At 35.9% G+C, this 15,603-nt stretch overlaps 1 pseudogene; it reads right to left on the minus strand.

Moving 5' to 3' along the window:
* Nucleotides 1-316: 316 nt before the first annotated feature.
* Nucleotides 317-4,669, minus strand: LOC100720133 (olfactory receptor 10J5-like; annotated as a pseudogene).
* Between the last annotated feature and the right edge of the window lie 10,934 nt (nucleotides 4,670-15,603).

Below are 15,603 nucleotides of genomic sequence, written 5' to 3' on the forward strand. Positions count from 1 at the left end.
AAAAATAATTCAATTATTCTATCAAAATAGTTTGCTCTTCATATTATCCCCCTAGTGTGAGAAACTGAAATAAATAATATATGTGTATATATGTATATAAAATATATGGTATATGTGTATGTATGATATATATATATATGATAGTTATACTACTAATTTCTCTTAGGTCATTGAAAAGAACGTTTATTGTGCTAACATTGTTTGGACAATTAAATGCAAATGTCTTGTACTCTGAGTAACTAATTTAAAGATAACAATATGCAATGTATTAATCATTGTTACCCTCTAATTATCTATTTTGAAATTTTGGGGTTCTCTTTAAAATAAAAAATGCATTTCTGCCTGTAGCTCTGCATAGGATATCTTTGACCTTCCTGTTCCTCAGTCTATAAGCAACAGAGTTCAGCAGGAAAGTGATTATAGTGTAGGTTATAGAAAAAAGGTCTTTTTCTACTGAGCTTTGTTACTTAGGCTTAAGGTAAGTGATGGAGGTACAGTCATCCTGGACATGGACCATGGTAGGGTGGGAAGTATATGTGGCAAAAGCTTCCTTCCACCCCTCAGTTGAGGCAATTTGAAGGGTCTAAGAGATGATAAAGACATAGGAGATGCAGATCAAGCCCATAGGCACAAGAAGCACAAGTGCATTTACACTGTAATTGATGATCTCATTAATAGTTGCATCAACACAAGAGAGTTTCATCACTGGGTAAAAGTCATGGAAGAAGTAGCCCAACACCTTGACATAGAAAAGCAAATTAAACATGTCATATAGAGAACTGCCATAACCATTCCAGTGCCAAGGGATCCACATGCTAAGCTGGTATGCACCCTGTCCCTCATGATGATTGTTTATCTTGGGTGCTTAGAGATGATCACATAGCGGTGAGCAGGAAGCAATTGTTAGTGGCCAAAGTGACAAAAAGAAAAAGAATATTTGGGTTGCACAGCCTTCCAGGGATACAGGCTGGTTATGAAAAATAAGACCCAGAAACACTAGTGGGACAATGACTAGTGGGTATACTACCTCTGAACTAGCCACCATGCTCAGAAAGAAGTACATGGAAGTTTGGAGGTGCAAGTCAGTGCAGGTTATAGTCACAATGATGATGTGACCAGCCAGAGTTAAAAAGTATATGGTTAGGAAAACCACAAAGAGGGTTATCTGATGGTTTTCAAAGCTAGAAAATCCCAAGAAGATGGACTCTGTCACTTCTGTGACGTTTTCTCTGCATTCTGCTATATGAGACTGAAAATAATAAAAGGAGTCATCAAAGGGAAGTTTCTTATCAGCAACTGGATTTCAAAACAAGGGGAAATGATAACTGAACCAAGAGAGTGAGCCTAATTCCTCCTCTGTGAGTTGCAAGCTTATGTTCTTGTACATGAAAAAGGAACTCTTTTATGCCTCTTTGAACACCATAGAGCACACTATTTTCCTTAAAGGGCAAAAGACTTCTGATCACATACTTACCTCATAGACATCAAAGTGATGTCAGGAAGGGAAATAGGGAAAAAAAGCAGGACACCATGCTCTATTCCAATCAATACTGTATCCACTATTTAAATCCTCTTACGAAGGAAAACCAATGAAGTACATGTCAAGTAAAATCATAAATGTAAGTGTGTGGGGACAAAATGATACAGCAGTATAAAGTATTCTAGGGGAGACAGACTGAAAAATCATGGCAAGATTGGGTGACGAGGTCACCAAAGTGCTTTCACACAGTGTTTTGTTGAATTCTGAGGGTCAGAGCTTGATTTCAGATAAGTAATACAGCCCAAACATGACACCATGCCCTCAAAGGTGAACAACTGCAGAACCACCTGTGCTATGGTCTGAAATGGACCACTTGCATTAGGCCTGTGAAATATCTTGAGCTAATTCTAGTAGACTTTCTGAGTGGAGTCATAAAGAGAGCTGTGATTGAGTAAAACAAAGGGTTTAGTTTCTATGTTTTAGTTTCAACAGAAGGGTTATGACACTTGAGGTAGTGTAGACAGGGGAATAAAAGTGGTACAGTTGAACGGAGGAGGAAAGAGTCAGCTAATGGGGGCCCAACTGACATCTAGTGAGTAATCTGGTAAAACTACATGAGCAGAGTACACTGGCCTCCTTTGTTTAAAATGTCTAAACTGTGTAGAAAGCATCCTGAGTTCTCTACAGGGACCATTCTGCTATTCTTACTTCATTTACAGAACTGCTGAAATACACTTCTACTCACACCCACCGTAAGTCCTTGAAAGTGGATTACGTGTTTGTGCCCATGAAATGGTGTGCTCAAATGTCATTCAATAACACCCATTGCTAAAGCTATCAGACTTTTTCCCCTTTTTTCCTCATCTTTCTCTGCTTCATTTGACACTTTTGATCCCTGTCTCAAGGAAACATTCTCTGACTTGACTTTCCAAGACATCGCATTATTGCTCTGACCTCCCAGAATTCATGCAGTTCTCTCCTACAAATCTGCTCTTTCACCTGTACTATAATGGCATCTGCTATCTTTGAGTCAATACTTGGCCTTTGCTTTTTCTTTCCATGCTCTTCTCAATTTTTTCTCTTAGTCCTATGTTAATTGCGTTCGAACTCTATTTCCCCAAATCTCTGACTTAGCTCTCTTTTGATTTTTCTATTTGTGTGTCTTGCAATCACAATAAATCACATATTTTTTAAAACAAACATGAACATTTCTCACCTTTTGTATCATCCTCAATGACTTTGCCAATATTCTAGGCAGTCAGTTTCAACATTTTAGGATCACATCTACTGTAAATCATATCTACTGTAAACCTTGTCACATTTTTTAGATTCAAAATGACTCACTTAAGTACCCAAACATCCAGTGAGGATAGCAAAACATACTTCCATTCTAAAATGTATATGGTTGTGCAGAAAATAATGAGTGCCAAAACAATTTTTTAAATGTACAAAGCTAATATTCTCCCCTACTTCATTTGGAGATTCAAGTATTAAAGATAGTGTGATCTCAATGCAAGGAATGGGCAACTGGTTATTTTTACACAGGCAAAGTGTTTTCAACAAATGTAGCTGGAATGAGTAAATTCCCATGTGGGAAAAATTAAACTTTAAACTTTATCTCATTACATACACATAAAATTAAAAATAGCAAAATTAATCATAAAATTTATAAAGGTAAGACTATAAATTATAGGCAAAAATATAAGATCAAATTCTCAGGAGCTTGAAATAAGCAATGAGTTCATAGTTTTAAAAAAACTGTAAACCATAAAAGAACAAATCACACATAACATGCTATCAAAATTCAAAGCTTCTACTATTCAAAAGGTATTGTTGGTAAAACAAAATTTTAAGTCACAGAGTGGAGAAAATATTCATAGTATACATGTGTAAAATTGTACTTGAAATATACGAAGAATTCCTGTAACTCAATAATGTGACATATTTTTAAACTGTCAAAATATTTAAACAAACATTTAATGAAAGAGTAGATGGAAATGATAGACAGTTATATGAAAGGACACTCAAAGTCATTGGCCATTAGTGAAATATAAAACTACTATGAGATTCTGCTGCACATCCACTCGGTGGCTGAAACCAAAAGACCTAAACCTCAAGTTGATAATGGGGTGAAGGAGCTGGGCAGCCTAAAATTTGCTGGCAGTAATATAAAGTGGTACAATTAATTTGGAGAACAATGGTACAGCTTTGTAGACAGTTAAATCTATACTTTCTCTATGGCTCAGTAATTTGCCCTAAGTATTTACACAAGAGAAATGAAAATATTGTGTCCACATAGAGATATTTATATATGGATGTTCCTAGCAGCTGTCTTCCTAAAAGCCAAAAGCTGCAAACAACCAAATGTCCAAATTATGATGTATTTATATAATGAAAGATTATTTAGCACTAAAAAGAACAGATTACTAATACAAAAAGTAACATAGCTGACTCTTAGAAACACACTGAATCAAACACAGACACAAAAGAGTTAATACAGCCTAACCATAGTTACATGGAACTCTGGAAAATATAAATTTAATCTACTAGAAAAAAATATCAATGCTTGCCAAAACTGCTACAGAATTGACTAGAAAAGAAAACAAGAATTGCGGTGGAGGAAAACGATTGCATTCTTGTTAATAAAGGTATATAAATTTATCAAAATCCTCCAAAATGTGTACTTAAAATTGGTAAATTTTATTATATTATTTACACTGCACTTTGTCATATCATGTTGTATCAAATTATATTGCTTTGTACTATTCTGGATTGTATTTTGTCAATGTTAATTTTTAATAAATTATGAATTGGCTGCAAGAAAGATTTACATATCTCTGAAAATCTGTCACTCCTAGACTTCAAACTTCTTTGAATAGGTTCATTCTGATGCAAGAAACATCAGTGTTGACTGGGACTTGCAAAATCCAGAACTTAATCTATATCTATGAACATCAAAACATGTAATCTGGGTCAAATCACTTGTTTCCATCCCTTTGGCATCCAATGCAATTGCTTCTTAAAAGTAAAGATTCATCTCATTTCCTGCCACGTCCATGAGATCTTACCACAGTCTTGTTCTTCAGTTCCATTCCTTGCAGAAAGCCATAGCCAGGACTGTGCTAGAGCCTCCTCATCCCAATTTCCCACAGCAACCATAAAACATCGCTCCATATTCAGCAATTTCATGTTGGTAGAATGAAGTCTGTTAGGGAGAAATAGTTTAATCTCAGTAATAAACCAAATAAAAATCAAAATATGTTTTCCTGAGAGTTGAAAATGCTCAATATTTGCCAGCACATCACTCCTCTCATCCCTGTATTACAAATGGTAACTAGTACACAATACCTTGAGTAGTTGCTGTCTCCTTTGTTTTAGTCTTATTTCCCAAATTAGATGGTCATCTCTGGGGAAAAAAAATGTGCCAAGACTTCTATTACTTCTGAATCCTTCACACAGTATTCTCAAAGGATGGCTGTTTGATTGCTTGAAGAGTATGAACAATTTAGAATTTCCATTGCCATGAAAGGCACAGAGCTTGCTACCCATAAGAAGACTGTGACCCAAACAATGAGAGATGCTTCGATGTAGCACCTTGAGGCAAATTGCAGGATTTTTCAGTTCAGTCCTTCACATTTTTTAATAGTGACTCAGATGGCAATGAGAAGCAAGAGTAACCTTGAGAAAAGAAAAAAGATGTTGCATCGGAGAGAGAAGGATTAGTCCAGTTAACTTGACTTAGTGGTCAATGATTTTGGAGGTCAGCAGGGACAAGTTTCTCAGTTGTTAGTAGGAGCAAGATCTTTATAAGCTGTCTTCTTAGTCTTTGTGTCTGCTCATTGGAAGTTGTGTTCACTGTGCATATTGAGAGATTAGAATAAGGCATAGTGGTTTTATTACTGCACTCATCACCATCACTCATTACCTGCACTCCTAGGCCCTCTCTTTTTCTTGGTATTGTGTATATTTTAAGCTCCCTAGTTCTTTTTTGTTTTTATTTGTTGGAAAGAAAAAGGAACACAAAATTTCAGAACAAAATAATAGTTAATACATTGCATAGCTTTATCTTTAGATATTCAGAGTGCAAGATATGGACATTAAAGTTTCTCTAATTGGTATTAGCACAGAACTTCCTAAGAGACACTAATAGTATAACTCATCTGCATTATTTCCTTTTTCCTTCTTGTGCTTTACTCATTCTCCCCTTACCCCACCCCACCATTTTTCTGCCACAGATTCTCACTATGTAGTCCAGGCTGGCATCAAACTTGAAGTAATCCTCCAGTCTCAGCCTCCTGAGTTTTGGAGTTACAGGTGTGTGCCACAATTCTTGATATAAACTAGTTGCCTGAATCAGTTCTCATCTCTAACGTCTAACTGTGAAAACTTGAGAAACTTGTTTAGTCATGCCAACCTTCATTCTTGGCTGAAATGGGATAACAATAGTTCTCATTGCATCACTCAGTGTTCTACTAGGAAAACATATATAACAAGATATAAAAATGAATAAAATGTTACAAGATTGACTTCCAGTGGTCAGCCACAAGGTTGGATGAGGAAGAGTACAGAAGATGTCTACACACTGGAAACAAAGGTTTCCATCCAAGGTCTGGAGTTCACTAAGTGTCCCCTGCAAGTCTACATCAAGAGGCATCTGTGAGGGAAGGCTGAAGAGTCTACACTGGAGGCTGAAGCAAATGAAACAGAATCCAAGGATGTGTACTAGAAGCCAAAAGATGATTTCCAAACTGAAGATGAAGACTGGATCTCTTCCAAACAATGGAAGCAAGTCTGTCCTTCCTTATTTACTCATTATACCATCTAGGGGGCAAGCTGCCCCAGAGTTGATCTTTTGGATTCCAAGGTGTAGTATTTACTGAACCAATTTAGTTAAGCTTCTAAACTTCTCAAGTTGATGCAATCAACCATTACAATCCACCCCTTGTCCATGTGGCAACCAGACACATTTCTTTAAACAAGTCTCCAGATTCAGTCATGCTCATAATTATATCAACACATCATAACTATCCTGTATACAAAAGGAAACTCATTAACTCTGAGCCCAGAGGTAAAGGTTCAATAATTGGTATAGGTCTTAGTTACCTTTCTCTTCCTGCTAAGACAAAATATCTGAAACCAAAGTTAAAGGAGAAACCATTTGTAGAGATTTCAGTCCATAAGTGGCTGGCTTCAAGTGAGGGTATGTTATGCTTTGTGTCTAGGTGCCCCCCCCCCACAGGCCTCATGAAGTCATGGAAGAGGCTGAATATAGTGTTTGTGATTGATATTTTGGCGAAATCTGGGATTGGTGATGTGAGTGCTGCACCAACCCAGGTTGGAGCAATGGACATCCAGTGTAAGAGCAAGAAGAAGGTGTGTTTTCCCTCTTTCATTCTGATCACTCTTGCTGTTTGAGGTAGCCATGAATGGCTGCCCCACTATGCCACCCTGCCTCGGAGCCAGCTGAATATGGACTGAAATCTCTAAAACTGTGAGAAATAAACCTTCTATTGCTTCACTTTGGGCATCAGGTATTTTGTTCCAACAAGAGAAAAGTAACTAAGACAGGGTGGCTTGGCAGGGGAAATCTCAGGTGATGAACAGTTTGTGGCAAGCAGAAGACCAAAAGAACAAGCTGGCAAGAGGGGACAACCCTCTTTCTATTCCCTGTATTGTATCCAAGCCAATAGCATTAAAGCAGCATTAAAGCAATCAGTGTGTTGATTTAGTAATCACACACCCTTAATCCCACACTCTAGATTTAGTCACCTCTAAAAAAAAGCCTCATTTATGACTGCATGAAACTTCGGGTGAACAGACTCAAACTATAACAATATATTTTTAAATGATCCTTGGCATGACTCTGTAACAGGAAAAAGACATGCAAAACAGACAGACAGACACAGAAAGATCAGAAAGAAACCAAGATGGAAATGACAAAAGAGAAGAGAAAGAGAGAGGAATTTTGTTATCCTGTTGGGAAAATGAGAATATGAAAAATACAGTCAGAGAAACAAATGTTTTAGTCATGATGATTATATACCAAATAAAAGAAAAAATAAATAGAAAAGTTTGAAGATATAAGAGATACAAAAGAAGCTATTATGGAATATGTCAATATGTATAAGAAATTATATGTCTATTACTTAAATACAAATGAACCTGTGAGAGAAAGGGAAAGAATTTAAAACCTCGGGCTAATAGTCCTAAAATTAATATTACATCTAAATAACCCTTACAGGAAAAAAACCCAAAAACCCTATGGCCTCTTTTCCAGGTACCTTGAAACACAAGTCAATTCCAAGATGCCAGGGGTGAATAAAATGATATCTTTAAAAATCTGTAATTATTACAGCTACCTAGAGAATCAAAAGGAAAAAACCTGGTCAGATAAGAATGTAGGAAGGAATCTGCTAGGCCATGCTTTTGGAACTTGAAAGCACCTGAGGTGTCTCTGATATTTCCCAGCCAGAATTCCAGATCCTGACCAATATGGGTGCAAGATAAGTACAACTTGATCCTGTCTATGCGACAAGGACATACATTCCCAACACTTTTCAACTCTAACAACATTTTAAAAAGAAATTAAGCAAAAATCAAACAATTCTATGCCTCTTCATGTATTTCCTTATAATAATTTCCTTATATTTACTTATAATAATTTATGTCTTTTTAGACAGGATGTCATCTTAGAGAAAGAGTGGGCCACAGCATGTATACTGGTCCTCCTGCCTCTGAAAATTATTCTAGTAGCAGAAAAAGCAAAAGAAGTTCCTGTGAAACCAGAAATCACAAAGGTGACTCTCAAAGGAAAAATGATGTTCTCTACCTCAGCTCTCGTGCATCTTGTTGCCTTAAAGTTTTCCTGAGTAAGCAACAGAGTCAGATTTTACACAAGGGCCAAGTAATTATACTATACACATTATTTTCCATTAATAATGGTTTCAAAGATATAATAAGCCTAATCAATGAAGGAAGTGAATGATATATAAAATGAAAATTATAGAACATTGAAGAAGACATCAGAATATGGAAAGATCTCTTCTCTTGTTTATAGATTGGCAGAATTGATATTGTTAGAAATAGCTAGATTAACAAACAAATCTACAGATTCAATGCAATCTCCATCAAAATAGTGGTATCTTTCATCAAAGTAGAAGAACATCCTAAAAGCTGTACAGAAACCAAAAAAAAAAAATAGTAATAGTCAAACAATCCTAATACCCAATTTCAAAATGTACTACAAAGTCCTTGCAACACAAATAACACAGTAAAGGCATAAAAACAGAAAAGTGGGCCAACAGAATAGAACAGAGGGCACAGAAACAAAGCCATATAAGCACAGACATTTGAATTTTGACAAAGAGGTCAAAAACATATTAAGACAGCATTTTTACCAAAGGGTGCTAGGAAAGCTGGATTTACATATTTAGAAGATTAAAATTACAACCCTATCTCTCAATCTGTAGTAAAATCAATTCAAAATAGATCAAAGACCTTAGTGTAAGATTTGAAAATTCAAGACTGTTACACAAAAACACAAGAAAAATACTTGAAGTAATATACCTTAGTCACTTTTCTGGCACTGGAACAAAATACTCATTAGCCACAACTTAAAGGAAGAGAGGTTGTGCTTCATGGTTAGCTGTCTCCAAAGCAGAAAAATGAGATGGTAGAGGAGCATGGCTAAGATGATGTTCTCAACTCAAGACAGACAGGAAGCAAAGAGAAGAGAGGAGACAGCAACAGGAAAATATCCTGTAGGTCACAGCTCCAGTACCAATCTGGAGCTAGGGCTCACCACTCAACAGCACATTTAGCTAGTGAACTCTTTATTGAATGAATCCACTGATGAGAGTAGCACTCATGTTAACCAATCACCTTCCACACACATAGGAGAATTTTGAAGTATATTTGAGATCTCAAACATAGCACTCCATCTCTTACCTCCAAAAGATTCTTGTCCATCTATTATCCAAAATTCATTTAGTCCCTCTCTCGGAGCTTCAAAACTCAATAGCTTTTACTGCTGAAATGTCCAAGGCCAAAGTCTCTTCTGTGACTCACAGAAACTCTTAGCTGTGAACCCTCATAAAAAAATAAAAAAGAAAATTAGATACTTCCAACATAAAATGGCATGGGATAAACATTCTCATTCTTAAAGGAGGAATAGAACCAAATGTATCTAAAGCAAAATTGAAACCCAACTCCATGTCCAGCACTTGGAGCACATTTTGTGACATGTGAACTCCAAAGAGTTAGGTGGTCTTGTCCCTATGGCATATTGTTGCAAACCTCACGGTCTCTCTCTTGGGCTGGGTTCTCTTTCTGCCTGTGGATTTCCTCAGTAGATGTTGCACATGTCTGGCATTCTAACTTCCTAGGGTCTCCATTTCACTTTTGGCATCATTCTCACTGTTTCACACAATGCCTTCTTAGGGGTACACTGACTGGCATTTCAGGATTTCTTTTGAATTCTGGGTGGAACCCTCGCTGATCTTGTACCCTCTTTCATTTTGTATGCCTATAAAACCAGCACTATATGTATAACGCTAAAGCCTGTCATTAGCTCAGGCAGTAGCTAAGCCCCGCTTGAGTCATGGCTGCAGTGACTAATCAGTGCCTGGCTGACTAAAGATTGTGAAATAAGTCCCAGGGAGCAATGTGCTTCTTCTAATGCAGGGGGCCAATGTACTCTTTTCCCAGATGAAGGTGTTACAGTTTTGTACCCTCAAGACTGTGAAGAGTAGAGTATTACTGACTCATGGGATGACTTTCAGCCATATTTTTTATTTTACTTGGTTTGCCCCACATTTGCATTTATTTTATTTTTGCAAAACTGAAAACTTTTCAAATGGAATATTTGCTATGAATCTAACTGTAAATCTGGATAAAAGAAGCCAGTATTGCTCATACCATAGCTTGAATGTTGGACTGCCTTGAAATCTTCTCTGCCAGATGAATTAGTCAACTGCCTTAACCACTGCCTTTCATAAAGTTTCAGGGTATGGAAACAATAAAAACCGATTTTTCCACCAGAATATCACATACTGTCCAACTGCCAATGTCCTTGTTCTGAACAGAAAATTCCTGAGCCTGACCTTTACTGTCTGCATTTCTATCAGCATTCTGGTCTTATGAGTCCTGATCAGAATCCTGTATCAAGCTCAGCTTATAGCATTATAGGATTTTCTAGTGAGCATCTCCAAACTCTTGTGGACTAATTCCAAATAACCCAATTATTCTAATATGCACTAACAGAAAGTTTTTTTAAAATTTTCCTTGGCATTTGTGATTTGTAATTCTTGCAACCAGCGTCTCTGGTGCTTTCTCTTCCCCTTACCCAGGACTTTATTTAAAGAGATGTCATGTATACAGTGCAAAATTATTGTCACAGCAACAATTTAGAGTTAGTCTCTACAGTGTTTCTAAGGTGAAAGTATTTATAGAATAAGTAAAATTCACTGTTTCTCAGAGACATCCAATTATTGACAAATTCAATTTTAGCAGGACATGATTTCTTACAAATTTAGTGCCTAAATATTAATAGACTTCTAAAACACTTCCCAATTGCTGTGTCAAGTCTTTAACATCTGCAATTCTGTCTTTGCACAATGCCAAACAAACTACAGTCATGCAGTTCCTTTCTTTAGCATATTCTCCAAAGTGCTTACATTTGACCTATATTTGTTGTCTTTCCTACAGACATTCTAGAAAGGTGTGAATGTTTCAACGTACTTTTAATTCCTTCTTATACCATAAGAGCATTATATTATCTCAAAATGGTTCCACTTTGGCTTAATGAACACACACATGCACTCACGCACACACAATCATAATCAAGTAGTCATACGAGCTATGACATCGGTTTCTAGAGCCCCTCCAGTTAAAATGTGCTTAAATTTCCACAGCATCCCAGTGGAAGTTACAGTAAGAAATTTTTGAGTTGCTCCTAAATTCTGTGTCAACTGTTTCCAAGCCAGTAATCTCTTAGTTCAATCTTTTCCCAAGTTCACAGTGACCATACTTCACATAACCCTAGGACTTTAAAAATTATCAGAAGTAAATTTATAAACCCTCCATGACCCCTACCTTTCTCCCAGCCTGAGCTTCTAGTAGCTAGTCTATCTTACAGAGAAAGTATTTTCTATTCCTCCAACGTTTATTTACATTCCTATTTCTCTAACATTTATTTATATTTTTAAACAAAATAGCAAAGTTGCAGGTATGACACAAAGATCCCCTCATAATCTTTCCCCATATTCAATTGTTTATATTTTTCCATTTGCTTTATCAGCTTAAAAGCTATATTATATTATAATTAATTGGAGACACTGCACCATTTTATCTTAAATATTTTAGTGAACATTTTCTATGGAAGGGGAAGTTATATTATATAATTAATCAAATTTTAAAGACACTGATTCAAGAACTACTGTCTTCTCTAAATATTTACTGTCAGGAGGCAGGAGTTAAGAATCAGAATTTATTGCTGCATATTTCAATTCCAGTGCTTTCTTTTCTGAATTGTCTTCTGATGCCTCATGACTCTGTTATTGCTCCTTCCCCCAAGGACCTGAGAAAGAATGATTTACTCCTGAAAAGATAAAGTGGTAGGGAAATTAGAAGCCCTCATCTTCTTACTTTTCCTTAGCTTTTCTTTCACCTGAACAAAAACATTGTTTCTAAAAAGACAAGTGTCTTTAGAGCGACCACTCACCCAATATTACTCTCCATTTAAAAACCTACAGGTGCTCATCTCCAATTTTTTCCATGATCCAAATAATTTCTCTTACTTTTCCTTTATGCCTTGCTCATCTATATTCCCAGGCAAAATCATGTGCCATTTTTTCTGTTTTTCCTTGTTATCCTCTTCAAAGTCAGCAAAAAGTTCAAATTACAGTAGCATTTTCTGAGACACTGGAAAAGTAAGTTACTGAAACACGGGGCCATCACCCTCAAATATTTCACTATTTTCTGTTACATTCTTCTATGTGACCACAAAGCAGTCACTGAAATCAAGACATTACATTAACTTATTGCTGTCATCCAAACCTCAGATCTGTCTGTATTTTCTCAGCTATGTCCATCTTACTCCTTATAACAAAACAATCAAATACAGAATCAACATATGCATTTTGCAAGCTTTTCCAATTAATCTCCCTTAACTTGGAAAAATTATCAGTTTTTTTCTTGTTCATTACTAGCTGGGCTATTTCAAAGATTACAGGCCAGTTATTTTGTTGAGTGTCCCCAAATTTGGGTTATTTTATTGCTTTTAGATTCAGATCATGGGTTGTTCACCTGGTAAAAGTGACATTCTTTTTTCCATTCCATGCTATCAAAAGGCACACAATTATAAATTATCCCATTTCTACTAATATTTTATCACTTTATTAAAGATACAAACTAAGAGTTTCCACCTTGAAGTCATTTTTTGCCCTACTAAGATAATATTTTCTGGCAATATAGTTTAAAACTATATAAATAGTTCTTTATACTCTTATTAATTCACATACATTATTATAGAGTCATGGTTTTCTATTTTAGTCAATGGATTATAATTAGTTTTGTTATTTATACTGGTTTTCAAATTGTTCCCTATTAGATCATTGTGACTGCCCTATAAACTGGGTTCAGTGTTCTTTTTTTTTCTTTCTTCCCTCCTTTCTTTCTTTCTTTCTTTCTTCCTTTCTTTCTTTTTTGTTGTTGTTGTTGTTACTGTTGTTTTTTGAAATAGCAAACAGGGTCCTGCTATGTAGTTCAGGCTGGTCTTGAGCTCACTATGTATCCCAGACTAGAATCAAACTTGCCATGATCCTCATGCCTCAGACTCCCAAGTGCTGAGATCACACATGTGCATTACCACACCCAGATTCGGTGTTCTTTTGATGAATCCTTATTACCATTAGTCATCAGGAAAATGCATTTTAAAACCTTAATGCGATATTATCTCACACCTAGCTATTTAAAAACAGATTATAAGTGTTGGCATGGATGTGGAGAAATTAGAACCTTTATACACTGTCACCAGATATAAAATAGTGCTGCCACCTTGAAAAATAAGATGAACTTTTCTCAAAACATTAAAACTAGAACTTCTATCTAATCCAGTAATGCCACATCTGAGTAGTTATCCAAAATAAGTAAAATCAGAATTATGAAGAAAAGCAGCATTTTTATATTCTCAGCAATGTTATTTACAAAAATCAATATAAAAACAATATAAATGATCTTCTGAAGATGAATTAATAAAATGTGACAGTTAAATACCATGAAATATTAATCTTAAAAAAAGTCCTTCCATATGTGAAATGTGGATAAACTGGGAAAACATTATGCCAAGTGAGCTAAAACAGTAATGATTCTAGATATATAAGGTAGCTAAAATCAACTTGGAGAAACAGAGTAAATGGTAATGGCCAGGGGCTGGGAGAAATGGGCGGGTGAAGTTCACCAGTGCCTGATAAGTAAATTCTAAGCCAGGTAGGGTGCATCCTGTAATCTCTGTACTTGAGAAGCTGAGGCAACAGGATCACTGTGAGATCAAGGCCAGCCGGAATTACATAGTGAGATCTTGTCTCAAAAATACATACATACATACATGCAAAAGAAAGAATTCTACAGATCTATTGTACATCATTATACCTATAGTGAACACTATTCAATTAGGCACTTTAAATGTGTCAAGAGAAGTGTTTGTATTATAATTTTTAAAAAGAATATTTAATTCATAGAATAAGCATGCCAAGCCGCTTGACTCATAGTCAATATTTTCATTTCTTTTCCTTGAGTTATTTCTTTACTTTTAAAAATAAAATTTAGGGGCTGGGGATTTAGCTCAGTGGCATAAGCACCTGCCTTGCAAACATGTAGTCATGAGTTTGATCCCCAGTACCGATAAAAAAAAAAATAAAGATCTAAAAATAAAATTTAAAATAAAAATTTGCATTACCACTTATTTAATTCAGTTGAATATTTAGACCTACTATTTTGAGGCACAATGCCCCTACTATGTATGAGGTAATGGATGGATGGATAAAGAGAAGGATAAAATACTTTGAATCTTTCTATTTGTTTAGGTGGCACCCTTACAAATATGTTTATAGATAAATACTTACGACATACACTCTTGTAGTTATCAGAAGTTAAAATGAACACAATACTTTTTAAGTGAACACGGTACACAAAACTCCACACTAAGTAGTGTGCATTTAACAGTCACTAAAACTCAATAAATGGCAGCTGTATTCCTGTTTCACACATGAGGAAAAATAAGTTCAAAAAGTTTAATTATTTCAAAGGTTAAATTTGAGAAAATGAGAGATTTGGAGCCCAGGCAAATCCAAAAGCTTTACACTTCCTCAGGATGGCATTCAGAGGATGGAAACGTTCTGTCTTATCAGGGGATCGGAAGAGAAGTCATGAAGCAAATGTCACATGAGCTGGACTTCTAAGAACTGCTGAAGTTTTGAGAGGCAGAGATATAGCTGAAACCTCTTTCAGCTACAGAGGATAGAATGAGTCAAAGGATGTGAAAGGAGAGACCTGGAGCAGGGAAGAGTATTAATATGCACAAGGTTTTGACCCCAGAGGAGTCTATGAACAATGTGAAGAAAAATAACAGACCAATCAATTGTTTTAAAATATTATGAATGGCTCCAGATGTTACTCCAATGAACCTAGATTTCCTTCAAGATGTAGAAGGTAGGGCCTGGGGATTTAGCTCAGCAGCATAAGTGCCTGCCTTGCAAGCATGTGGTCATGAGTTTGACCCCCAGTACCCATTTAAAAAAGAAAAGAAAAGATATGGAAGGTAGCACAGTAATTTTTATTTATTATGAGTAAACAGCCAATGCTGGCCTAGTGGTAGCATTGAGTAAAAGAAAATAGCCCAACCAGTTAAGAGCTAACTAAAGAGCTAAACAAAGCCTAGAGATGGACAGGTAAGCAAAAGAACAAGGGATAACAGGTTGGGTAAGAATAAAGACATAAGGACTCTTTCCTCCAGAAAAATAATAAAAAGAGTCTTACACAAGATATTCTAAACTAGATTTTAAGAGTTTCTCTCTACCTCTGGACCTAGAGCCAAACTAAAAACATGATAGCCAGTTTCTTCGTTA

Source organism: Cavia porcellus, unplaced genomic scaffold (assembly GCF_034190915.1).
Source record: "Cavia porcellus strain 051 isolate PalLab524CR breed Dunkin Hartley unplaced genomic scaffold, mCavPor4.1 scaffold_7, whole genome shotgun sequence".
Classification (NCBI taxonomy): Eukaryota; Metazoa; Chordata; class Mammalia; order Rodentia; family Caviidae; genus Cavia; species Cavia porcellus.